This window comes from Mus musculus, chromosome 1 (assembly GCF_000001635.26).
Source record: "Mus musculus strain C57BL/6J chromosome 1, GRCm38.p6 C57BL/6J".
Lineage (NCBI taxonomy): Eukaryota > Metazoa > Chordata > Mammalia > Rodentia > Muridae > Mus > Mus musculus.
Window position 1 is genome coordinate 156742469 of NC_000067.6, and position 10997 is coordinate 156753465.

At 45.0% G+C, this 10997-nt stretch overlaps 1 long non-coding RNA gene across 2 annotated transcripts; it reads left to right on the top strand.

Moving 5' to 3' along the window:
* Positions 1-1935: 1935 nt before the first annotated feature.
* Gm39683 lies at positions 1936-10793 on the top strand. 2 transcript variants are annotated; one of them, XR_865660.1, is made up of 3 exons: positions 1936-1972; positions 7055-7173; positions 10594-10793. It is a non-coding gene; the product is annotated as a predicted gene, 39683 (long non-coding RNA). The 2 variants fall into 2 exon arrangements; XR_865659.1 differs by lacking the exon at positions 1936-1972 and adding an exon at positions 6406-6555.
* The last annotated feature ends 204 nt before the right edge of the window (positions 10794-10997 follow it).

Consider the following 10997-nt stretch of genomic DNA (forward strand, 5'->3'; position numbering starts at 1 on the left):
TTTGCTTTATTTTGGGTTCTTTAGGGGAGTGGGGAGTTCGAGACAGGGTTTCTCTGTGTAGCCCTGGCTGTCCTGGAATTCACGCTGTAGACCAGGCTGGCCTTGAACGCACAGAGATGTGCTGTCTCTGGTGTGCTCCACTACCATCTGACTTGTTTGATCGTTTTTTAACATTTAATGTCTCTCTGTGTGTGCACACGTGTGGGAAGACAGTTGTTTCCCTCCTTCCACCTTTCCATGGTTTCCCAGGATAGTGGGTGGGAAGTGTTTTTATCCACTGAGCCGTGACTACAGGGGACTCAGCCTTGGGTGTTGCTGGTGTCCCGGCTTAAGGCAGACCTTAGCTCTGGGCTTTCCCTATACCAGAAGGCAAGCGGTGCTAATCCAATGGCTAGCCAGGTGCCTAGCCACACACATCTTTTTGGAAGGGAAACACCTAGAGGCCTATCAATCAAATAAGTGTGTCACTGGCCCATGTGCCTTCTGGCTTCTGAGCCTCTAGATGAAGATGGCTTCCAGGGTCTGGAGATAAGGACTAGGCAGAGAATTTGAGAGGGAGTGGGCTAGGGGCCAAATGGAGTTCCTACGGCCAGGACTGACTGTTGGTGGACAGTACCTGGGCTGGACACAGATCTAGATTTTTATAGAGTTTGAAGTTTAGAGGCCTCTGCAAGAAAAGTAACAGAGGGCTGGAGTAGTGGGTTAGACACTTGTGTTTCCCAAGGACCTGGGTCTGGCTCTTAGCACCCACATGGCCACTGCCAGTAATTGCAGTGCTAGGGCCTCCTCAGGCATCATTGCACACACATGATGCACTGATATACACACAGGCAAAATACTCATACATGTGAAACCAAAGTAAATAAATCTTAAAAAAAAAACCAAAAAACAAAAAACCAAGTAAACACCTTGTAGAATGAAAAACCATGTCACATCAGTTTATGAATTTTTAAAGGTAAATACCACAAACATTGTAAAAATCCAGAAATTAGCATTTCTTAAAAAGATTTTTATTTATTTATTATTATAAGTAAGTACACTGTAGCTGTCTTCAGATGCACCAGAAGAGGGCTTCAGATTCGATTAAGGATGGTTGTGAGCCACCATGTGGTTGCTGGGATTTCAACTCAGGACCTTCAGAAGAGCAGTCAGTGCTCTTACCCGATGAGCCATCTCACCTGCCCCCAGAAATTAGCATTTTTTAAGCTGGTACACATCTGCAATGTTTTTCCATTTATTTTGGATGAAAAGGCCTTGGTAATCACTTCCAATACCAACAATGTCATTTTCTATTTAAAAGATAAAAGAATAACTAGCTAGCATAGCCTTTTTACAAAATGATTGATCTAAATTTATGCAACATTGCTTTTAAACCTGTAGCTTTCGAGTTTGCTTACAAATTCAAGAGAGATTTGGCACATTATGTCCTGTCAGCCCTAATGGATAAAAAGTACACTGCAGTGCTCACCGTGTGCTCTGCAGTGCTCACCGTGTGCTCTGCAGTGCTCACCTGTATACAGTGCTCACCTGTGTACAGTGCTCACCCATGTACAATGCAGTGCTCACTGTGTACACTGCATCATTAAATCGAAGACATGTGATCTTGGCAGGCCAGACCCTGCTTTTACATTCATGCTGGATGAAAAGACTTCTCCCAAACTGGTTTCTGACTCAGAACAGTTTTGAGCTTCGTTCTCTCATACTTCCTGTCCACATGCAGTGCTTGGTGTGGAAAGTCGTACCCATGCTGCACTGACATTGTAAGCAGCAGCCAGTCCGGACAGTCCCAGACGTCAGTTACACACTGGATGAGGCTGCTGCCAGACAGTGCCACAAGATGAAACCACAACCAGTTTAAAGACAGGGTTTCTCTGTGTAGCCCTGGCTGCCCTGGAACTCACTCTGTAGACCAGGCTGGCCTCGAACTCACAGAGATCTGCCTGCCTCTGCCTCCGGAGTGTGGGGACTAAAGGTACGTGCCACCATTACCCAGGTCAATTTGAAGATTTTTAACTAGCGTTTGTTTCTGGTTCTATCTTTAGCTAGACCTGGAGATCAGAGTACTGTGTCTGTAATATATTCAGATAGCATTGAATAAAAAGAAATAGAAGTAATGTAATAAACGTATTTGATTACCTCTCAGTATTTTGCCATATTCAATCCAGGGGCTACCTGTGACTGACTGAAGCTGCCACCAGGACTCAGTGGACCCCTAAATTAGCTTTGGGATAACAACCCAAATTAGGTTGCAGCTTGTTATATATTGACTTAAGCAAGGAGGTACCGCCAGGCATGGTTTTAGTTTGACAGAAATGACTGTACACCACATAAATAAACATCTTCTTAACTCAGTTTCTCTCTAGCCAGAGGCTAAAACTGTCTACAACCATTCCAGTCTCCATTCAGCTTAAAGAGGTGTGACTGAGGGATGTCAGAATGGAACAGGAATTTATAGTGGCTAATATATTAACTCTTACAGCTTTTGTAAGTGCAAAACCAATTGTTTTGGGGGTCTCCCTTCTGGAAACTTTGGAGGCTCCTTGCAAGTGAGGTGTTCAGGCTTAAGTACCCTTTCTTACCTTTGTGTAAAGTCTACCTTCACCCAAGACCCACCACTCCTCTCCTCTCCCCTTCCTCTTCCAGGCTGACCGGCCATCTTTGCTCTTTGCTGCCCAACTCCTAGGGCCTCTGGGGAGGGAGTTTCCTCTCCTTCCAAAGGGAAAACAGAGCAAGTCTCAGTCTCTAGACTCAGCCCCTAGACTGAACAGCCACAAAATAGATGCAGAACAGAACACAGCCCTGTTATCTAATCTGCTCTCACCTTCTGCTTCTTTGGGTGCCACAGAGTGACCCTAGCACATGTGCAGGAAGATGACACATATTATCTCCGAACAAGGGCTGGCTAGAGACTGTGGTCACATTTCAGAGGAGAGCAGTGTTTATTCCTGGAGGTGGGGTTGAAATTGTAGCAGGAAGAGATGGGAGAGAGACTGGGGTTGTGGCTACCCTCTCCCTCATCAGACGGCGCCCTTCATTGCTCTTTTGATGCCTTTCGAGGTTGCATCTTGTGTGTCTCTGTGTTGCCAATCCCTCCCACAGACGTGGTACATAGATGGTGCTTGATGAATGCGGTATCTAAAACCCAGAGCAGGGCTGGGAGAGGGGGCAGCTCCCTGGTAGCATTGGGGCTACCTCAGGGCTCCTCATTGGCTGTGAGCTTGTGAGGGCAGGAGACTGCTCCATCCTGGATGCTATTCGGTCTTGGGTTTAGTTTTGAGAGAGGGTCCTGTTATGAGACCTGGTTAGTCTGGAGCCCTCTATAAAGACCAGACTGGATGCTACTCTGCTTGCCAAAGGTCTTTGCTTAGCTGTTAAACAAAGGACACCCACCACTAGCATCTCCATGCAGGAATGTCTTCCAACTCTTGACCCCTAAGAGAGATCAATGGGAAAAATGAGAAAAAGCGTTTCTAATTTTCCAGTGAGCACTGAAGCTTGACCATCAACACAGAAACACCGGGGGTTTAAGGACTCTGCTGACATTCCATCCTTAGAAGCAACAAAAGGCTGACAACCCCAAGGTGAAGGTTAAGGTTGACACTTTGGGGAACAATGACCAAGGTACACAGAAGAGAGACGGTCACTGTATAATCATTTTCACTGTAGCTCTTGTGGTGCTATGAGTATTTGTGACCTCTTCAGGTGCTATGAACTATTGGTGAAGTGAAATAAATGGTAATTAACTTATATTTACAGTCTAAGCTGTCCCCAAGTCCTGTGAGTGGGCTGGGTCTGATAGTACAGGCTTGCAATCCCAGCTGCTTTGACAGTGGAGACAGCTGTAACTTACAGGCCAACTTCAGGGAGAAAGAGAGTTTAGGGCCAGCCTGGGCTACTAAGTGAGATCTTGTCTCAAAAACAAACAGGCAAACAAACAAAAAGCCAAACACAACAACAACAACAAAAAACCCAACCAACCAAACAACCAACCAAACATACTGAGTATATAGCTCAGTGCTAGACTTTGCCTAGCATCTGTATGGTTTTGAGGGTGTTTGTTTGTCTGTTTTTTTTTTTTTTTTTAAAGTCCATTGGTGAAGTGCCAAGAAATAACTAAGTCTGAAAGCAAAAACCAAATCTGAGAGGCTGGTAAGATGGCTCAGCTGGTAAAGGCCAACAGCCACCAAGTCTGATGACCCAAGTTAATCTGGGGGCTCTACATGGTAGAAGGAGAGATCTGACTCTTGTCCTCCACACACACATGCCACAGCACAGGTACCCACCTGCACAGAAGGGAAAAGAAGGTAGTTTTAGAAAGTTCCAAGATTCATAGCTCCAAACTGTAGTTCTGTGGAGCACCGGTCCCCTTGCTGGAGATCTGAAATATCTAAATATTTCCCGGTTAGTGTTCACTGCCCTTTTCCAGTGTCTGAGTGTTTCTTAATAGGTGGTAGTTCCATATAAATATCCTAAACTTAATACTTATTATATATTATATAAACTTATATATACATATACATACATATACTAATGAGCAAAGGTTATAAAGAATATTAGAAGTATTTTGATAATAGTATGATGGCAGAATTTCTTAGACTTCCCAGGAGCTCTGATTTCTTATTCCCAGAGAAGGGAGGCATCTGAGAGGGATTTAGAAGCCCTGACGCAGCCCCCGTGAAGGTCCCATTCCGAATCAGAGACTGAGCAGATCAATTTCATACAGTAAAGACTCTGGCTTTGCTGGTCCACTTCAGTGACTCTTGGAAAAATACTGTTCCCGAGGACATCCTGGTCCCGAGTGCATACTGCAGTTTGAATTGGTAGTGTCAAATCACAAGGAACTGGAAATCCGAGAGGATTCCGAGGGTCATCTAGAGCTCTCAGGACAGAGGGCCACATAGATGCTTTCATTACCCATGATGCCCCGGCCCCGGCAGTTCCCACCTCCTCCCAGCGCAGTCCATCTTCTCAGCCTTTCTCAGGTGAGGAGTGTCTGTGAAATAAGACACCGCAGAGAGCATGACTGTGTCTCTTCAGGGGCAAGTGGGACCTAGCTGAAGCATCTTATCAGCTATAGGTACCGTCTTGGTGGCTCTCACGCTGCTCCTGAAAGGCACTTCAGTTGCTTCCCCCCTCCTTTGTGGTGAGATTGCAGGGTGGCTCCGAAGTTCCCTTGCTTAGCATCAAAATCCAGTAAGATAAAATTGTGAGCCACAAGGGTTCCGCATGAGAGGTAAGGCATGTCTTTTAATTAAATGGGATTTCTTGCGAAATTCCTAGCTTTACGGCGGCGAAAGGACAAAAGTCATACCTGGCTTAGGTTTTAGTTGAGATTCACAGCTATCTTAGTATGGTCATTGGAAAATCTCTCTGTATAAAAGAAATACCATCCCCGTGTTGGTATCCGTCACAGCAAATGCTATTTGGTTTGGAATTCTTGATTCCCAGCTGGTGAGAGGCTTGCCTCAGAGTATAATTTTTCTTACAGAATGAGTTCTAGACCCGATTTTAAAACCTGGATTTGAGTTCTGGGATTTGCCAATTAGAAGTGTTATCTTGCCGGACTCTGGTATGTTTATAGAGTTTTCCACGGACTGTGAGGACACGATTGGGCACTAAAGAAACACTGGCTAAATAAATAGAGTGTGGGGTGGGGGGAGAGAAATGAACACTTTGGGAGGCTCTTGAAAAGGGTCCAGGGCCTGACATCAGCCTCAACGCTAGCCTTCACAAAGGAGAAACAAGACCTTGGGGCTGAGCGGACTATGTTAAACATGTATCCTCCTTCCCCAAACACCATCTGAGAAATTTTAAGAACTCCCAAGGACCAAGCAGAAGACATCAACAGCTGCTAAGAAGATGGCGTGGAGAGAGAGGAAACTGAAGGGGTGGGCGCCAGCTTCCTCAGCAGACAGTAAAGACAAGCAGAGAAGAGGGGCAAGCGGTGGCCAGGAGGACAGGGGCCACCTCTTCTCATTCCCGTGGAAGAGACAGGACATTCGTCCTGGTGCAGTCGAGGGTGCAGAACAACACACTGCAAAGCATCTCTGGAGCCGGAGGCCACCATGAACATCTGGCGGTTCAGTCGCGGTACATCCTCGTGCTCCATGATGGACAGGGGAGCTGCAGGGGTTGCCCGGTCTTGCTCGCCTGCGCCCAGAGCAGGCATGCACCTGCCACAACTTGTGCTAAGCAAAGGCAGCTTCGTGGCGCTGGTTCCCTCTCATCTTGGCTGTTACCATCCAAGAGAGCTATTCTCTGTAGGATTTCTCTGTGGAAAACTGGCCAACCGGAGAAAAAAAGGCCTATTGCTACTGAAATTAGATTCAGGCAACAAAATAAGCAGGCATCAGGCCTGCTCATGCTGGATAAGAGCCCAGTAGGCCCCATGCCCTGTCCCCTGCTTACAGAAGCCCCACTCAACACCCTAGATAGCCTGGGGCCTCCAGAGCGTGAGGAAAACATAACAAACGAGAAAACCAAACTTTACTAATTTTTTTCAAGTTTAAAACAGTCACCACACTGCTGCAACATACATGAGCAAGTAGAATTCATGTAAGTATGTACTGGGTTCTAAATTCCATATTCCTATGGAAAAAAATCATTATTTTTTATTTAATATTATTTATAGCTTTGGGCTTACAGTGAATGTTATACTGTCTATTAGGTTTTTAAATATGTTTAAAATTATCTTATCTATATGTGTGTTTTGTCTGCATGTTTTTGAGTGCCATGTATATGCCTGGTGCCCAATGAACCCATGAGAGGATGTCAGATCCACCAGGTCTGGAGTTATAGATGGTTGTGAGCTGCCATTTGGGTGCTAGGAATTGAATCTGGGTCCTCTGCAAGAGCAACAAGTACTTTAAACTGCTGAGTCATCTCCCCAGCCATAGATATATTTACAGCCATACACACACACACACACACACACACACACACACACACACACACACATATATGAAAGTACAGTGCACAGGGAAATGCAATATATTATATTTTATGTATATGTATGATGTCTCATATATATCATATATATGTGCCTGTTTTTCAGGCATACCCTCTCCCAGTTGGACAGTAAAGGCAAGGTCCATGTGGATCATAAATTCGTCTTATGGCACATATGTCCCCTCTCATGGATGAAGTAACTCTGATTGGGTCAAGAGAGCATGGGTAAGACATATGCACTCCTTACTGGTTCTGTTCACTGTGTACTCAAAAATGGCCAGCTCTAATTAAGATGACTTCAGTTCCCAGTTCCTGCCACAAGACCCATAAAAGCCCATGGCAGGGCAACATGGGGTTTCCATCTGTGGAGCCCCTCTCATTTTCACTCTTGGGATTCTGGGTTGTTTTTTTTGTTGTTGTTGTTGTTGTTAATTAATTAATTAATTATAATAATAATAATTATTATTCTTTAATTCTTTTTACATCCAGTCATTATCCCCCTCCCAGTCCACCCTCTGACTGTTCCTCATTCCATTCCTCTCCCGCTCTCCTCCTCCTATGCCCCCCCATCTCCAAGAGGATGTCCCTACCCCACCCCACCCCATCCCACCAGACCTCCCCACTCCCTGGGCCCTCAACCTCAAGTCTTTCAAGAGTTAGGTGCATCTTCCCTGACTGAGTCCAGACCCGGCAGTCCTCTGCTGTATATGTGTCTGGGGCCTCATATCAGCTGGTGTATGCTGCCTGGTTGGTGGCTCAGTGTCTGAGAGATCTCGGGGGGGTGGTGGGGGGGTGGGGTGGGGGAGGTCCGGGTTAGTTGAGACTGCTGGTCTTCCTATGTGACTGCCCTCCTCCTCAGCTTCTTCCAGCCTTTCCCTAATTCAACCACTGAGGTCCCCAGCCTCTGTCCATTGGTTGGGTGCTAGTATCTGCATCTGACTCTTTCAGCTGCTTGTTGGGCCTCTCATAGGGCAGCCATGCTAGGCTCCTGTCTGTAATGGTTTGTTTTTCTTCTGCTATGATAAAGCATTGACCTAAAGCAACCTCGGGGTGGGGCTTGGGGGAGAAAGGGTTTATGTGACTTACAAGCTGCAGTTCATTTTCAAGGGAGGCAACGGTGGAAACTCAGGCAGGGACTGAAGCAGAGGCCGTGGAAGAACCTGCTACTGGCTTAGCCCTATGGCTTGCTCAGCCTGTGTTCTTATTCAGCCCAGACCTGGCTGCTTAGGGATGGATTCGGCACATTAGGCTGAGCCCTCTTACATCAAATAGCAATTAAGAAAATTCCTCACAAGGAGAGGCCCTTGGGGCCTGAGGGTGTTCGATGCCACGGTGTAGGGGAATGCCAGGGTGGGAGGACAGGAGTGGGTAGGTGGGAAGCACTCTCATAGAGGCAGGGGGAGGGGGAATGGGATAGGGGGTTTCCAAAGGGGAGACCTGGAAAGGGAAAAACATTTGAAATGTAAATAAAGAAAATATTCAATAAAAAAAAATTTCCCACAAGTCAATCCGATGGCGGCAATCCTTCAGTTGAGAGTCCCTCCCTCTTCCTGGGTGACTCTAGGTTTGTGTCACCTTGAAACCAACTTTTCCTTAATAAATCTGTGTCCACTATGCCTACTGCTCAACTGTGGTTCCTGCTTCTCCTTGGGTTTGAGACAAGGAACTTGGGATCCACTGACTCTGGGTGGCCGTGGTTATTATCTGATTGTCAGGGATCCTAGCGACCCAGCTAAACTCCGAGAGCAGCAACAGGCTCTTCTCTCAGTAAACAGATGTCAGTTTCACAAATGGTAACCAATTCAAAAACAGAAAAACTGTGATGCGATGTTTATAGTGAAAACAAGGTTTAATGCCAGCTAATTTCTTTATTATTTCTGGGGTATGTGGAGCATCTTAAATGTCATCTAGAAAGTACAATGTACAGCAAAATATAATCTTTAGTTGAAAATTTTCATTTTATAACAATGAATTTACCTTTTGTCTCCTTAAAGGGAGCTTGTATACTTTAATTTTTTTCTGAAGACAGGTTTTTATATTTTGTTGTAAGTGTCCCCTCACTCCTGCCCCAGCTTTTGTATTTTTGTATTTTTAAAGCCAAACTACACAACTTTCAGTGTGAAAGACACCAAAACTAACAAAAATAAACAGAGAAAGGGACTTTCTGGGTAACAAAGGGAATGTAAGACACCAAAAACCCCAACCCAACCCAAACCAAAACAAGCAAAAGAAACCCCTGAACCATTAAAATAATTACAGTGATGCCCAGAAAGATCACAGTCCAGTTTTCCCTTCTTTTCTTTTCTTTCTTTTTAAAATTTTTTAGTTTTTTTCTATTGTTCTTTTGGTGTTTTGGGAGAGTCTGACTATGTAGATTAGGGCTGGTCTCTAACTTACAGATATCCATCTGTTTTTGAGTTACCATGTCCAGCTTAAGGCACAGCATTTCGTTTTGTTTTGTGTTTTTAAAGGGGAAAGGTGCCATTTAAAGAAATGGATACAACTGCATAAGAAGCCAGTCTTGGAAACTACTAACAGTTTTATCCCACTGGGGACTGTAAATACCAATTGTGGAAATCTCCTAGGAGTAAAACAAAAAACAAACAAACAAAAATCAAAGTAATGGAAAAAAAGAAAGGTCAAAGGTCATCCTGCAGGCGTTTCAGTGGGAAAGACCAGAGAATGAGCGCACATAATCAATTAAGCATACTAGAAAGCATTTCAGTGCCACGTTCATAAATCACTGGTCCAAAGGCATGGCGGAGAAATGAGGCCCACAGCCAGGTACTTAATCTTGAGTTGTCAGAGCATCGAGAACGCAGAGATGAGCTGGGTAAGGAGAAGTCACATACAAAGCGCAGGGATGAGGACAAAGGCGGCACACAAACCAGGGCACGAGGAACAGTGCCTTCAGAGTGATCGATCCCTTCGCCTTTTTGCACAGGACCGTACTAAACAGTAACTCCACCAAAATGAAGTGTAGGCCGAGGCAGAGAGAATTAGGATCAAAAAGGAACTGAAAGGAAGCATAGCGGGTTCCATAGCAAGGAGATGAGAGCTTGCTACGGTGGTTTGAATAAGAAATGAGCTAGCTCCACGGTCCTGCATTTGAACATCTCGTCTCCAGTTGGTGGCGCTGTTTGGGGAGCTTTAGCCGGTGCAGCGGTGGGGCTGGGATCGGTGGAGGAGGGCTTTGAGCTTAAAGCCTTGCAAAGTTTCAGTTTGCCCTCTCTGCTTATGTTTATAGCTAAGTATGTAAGCTCTCAGCTTCCTGGTCCTGCAGCCCCACTTAACCCTTGCCAGGCAGCTCATAACTACTGTAACTCCAGCTTTCTGTATTCTTGATGCTAATACCTGGCTGTGGGTCTCATTTCTCCACAATGCCTTCGGTTGCTTTGAATGGTGTCTTATGGAAGCAATTAAAGAAAATAAATCATCCTCTGAAGAGAGCGATGTTTGGAGAAAAAAATTAAAGCATCCCGCTGTGGTTTGAGTCATCATGGGGGGGGGGAGGTGGCATGGGGAGAGATGAATGATAAACTACACGGAGAATAAAGCAAAACAACAACAGCAGGTATTCTTTTAAATTGAGCTTCATTTGTACTTTTCATATACGTATGTGGCCGTGTCTCTCTTCTGCCCTAGGTTTGGGGGTGTCCTGAGAGGTCAGATCCCCTGGATCTGAAGTTGTAAGAAGTTATGAGCTGCCTGCCACAGGTGCTGGGACCTGAACTCTGTTCCTCTTGAAGAGCATCAAGCGATCATAACCGCGATCTAACCGCTGAGTCATTTCTCTAGTCCCACAAAGGCAGTCTCTAAGGCGGGTATGGGGTAGAGGTGGGGACTCTAAAGAAAGGAAATGAGTCTGGATTTAACATGGAGTAGTATTTGCCCAGAAACAATAAAAGTACTAAATATTGGTTATTATTTTTTGGCATTACTTTTTGATTGATATGTAGTAATTATATGCATTTTGGCATGGCTTATTTTAATACAGTGTATGCTGAATATTTAATTTTTTTCTATTTTTAACTTTAAAATGTTTTAAT